Source organism: Galeopterus variegatus, unplaced genomic scaffold (genome assembly GCF_000696425.1).
Source record: "Galeopterus variegatus unplaced genomic scaffold, G_variegatus-3.0.2 Scaffold1463, whole genome shotgun sequence".
Taxonomy (NCBI): domain Eukaryota; kingdom Metazoa; phylum Chordata; class Mammalia; order Dermoptera; family Cynocephalidae; genus Galeopterus; species Galeopterus variegatus.
In genome coordinates, this window is record NW_007727574.1 from 166170 (window position 1) to 167665 (window position 1496).

The window sequence follows — 1496 nt, forward strand, 5'->3', positions numbered from 1 at the left end:
TTATCAGCACCGCACTCTCCCGAGTGAGCCACGGGCCGGCCCCTCCATGAACTTTTTGAAGTACCCTCGTATAGTCAACTAATCTTTGACAAAGGAGCAGAGACAATATGATGGAGAAAGGATAGTCTTTTCAACAAATGGTGCTGAAATAACTGGATATCCACATGCATAAAAAAAAATCTAGAACAAACCTCACACACTTTACAAAAATTAACTCAAAATGGGTCACAGACTTATATATAAAACACAAAACTATAAAACTCCTAGAGCATAATATAGGAGAAAATCTAGATGACCTTGGGTTTGGCCATGACTCTTTAGATACAATAGCAAAGACATAAGCCATGAAAGAAAGAATTGGCAAGCTAGACTTTATTTTTATTTATTTATTTATTTATTTATTTTAAAGATGACCAGTAAGGGGATCTTAACCCGTGACTTGGTGTTGTCAGCACCATGCTCACCCAGTGAGCTAACTGGCCATCCCTATATGGGATCCAAACCCATGGCCTTGGTGTTGCCAGCGCCACACTCTCCCGAGTGAGCCACAGGCCAGCCCAAGCTAGACTTTAAAATTAACAATTTCTGTTCTGTAAAAGACACTGTCAAAAGAACGAAAAAGGAAGCCACACACTGGGAGAAAATATTTGCAAAAGACACATCTGATAAAGGACTGTTATCCAAAATATAAAAAGAACTCTTGAAACTCAACAATAAAAAAACAAACAACCCAATCAAAGGATGGGCCACAGACCTTAACAGACTTCACCAAAGAAGATATACAGGTTGCAAATAAGCATATGAAAAGATGCTCCACATCATGTCATTAGAGAAATGCAAATTAAAACAACAATGAGATATAACTACACACCTATTAGAATGGCCAAAATCCAGAATACTGACAACACCAAATCCTGGTGNTTATAAAACTAAACATACTCTTACCATATGATCCAGCAATCACGCTTAATATTTACCCAAAGGAATTGAAAACTTATGTTCAGCGCTCCTGCTTCCCCTCGACCAGGAGGAACCTGCTCAGCGGGGCCTGGTGGCCGCAAAAGAACTTTTCTTTCTCCCACCCCAACGGTTGCCGCAGCCAACTGCCTCGCCCGCCCGGCAGCCTAGCACACCTTCTTCTCTCCTCTCCGGCTTGGTGTGGCCTTGTCTCCCTCTCACCCGGAGGTATCCACTTGCTGCTGCCGCCGCCTCCTCGTCTTCTGCCTGGCCAGCCGGCCTGCTCCGCTGCAGTGATGTGCAACAAGGAGTTCATGTGGGCCCTGAAAAATGGAGACTTGGACGAGGTGAAAGATTATGTGGCCAAGGTTTGAAAAGCAAAAATTGTGTACCACGTGAAAGGATAGGATCTCTTGAACCTGAGAAAGGTATCAACTCTAATCTTTAGAAATTGCAAGACTTGGGCCAGCCCGGTGGCGCACTGCTACAGTGCGCCGCTTGGGAAGCGCAGCGGCCCTCCCGCCGAGGGTTCGGATCCC

At 44.5% G+C, this 1496-nt stretch overlaps 1 long non-coding RNA gene across 1 annotated transcript in view; it reads right to left on the reverse strand.

Moving 5' to 3' along the window:
* The window catches only part of LOC103594046, a 7152-nt gene extending 5737 nt beyond the window's left edge, over positions 1 to 1415 (reverse strand). The window contains exon 1 of the long non-coding RNA XR_550812.1: positions 1134 to 1415. This is a non-coding gene — a long non-coding RNA (uncharacterized LOC103594046). The remainder of the gene's footprint in view (positions 1 to 1133) is intronic.
* Between the last annotated feature and the right edge of the window lie 81 nt (positions 1416 to 1496).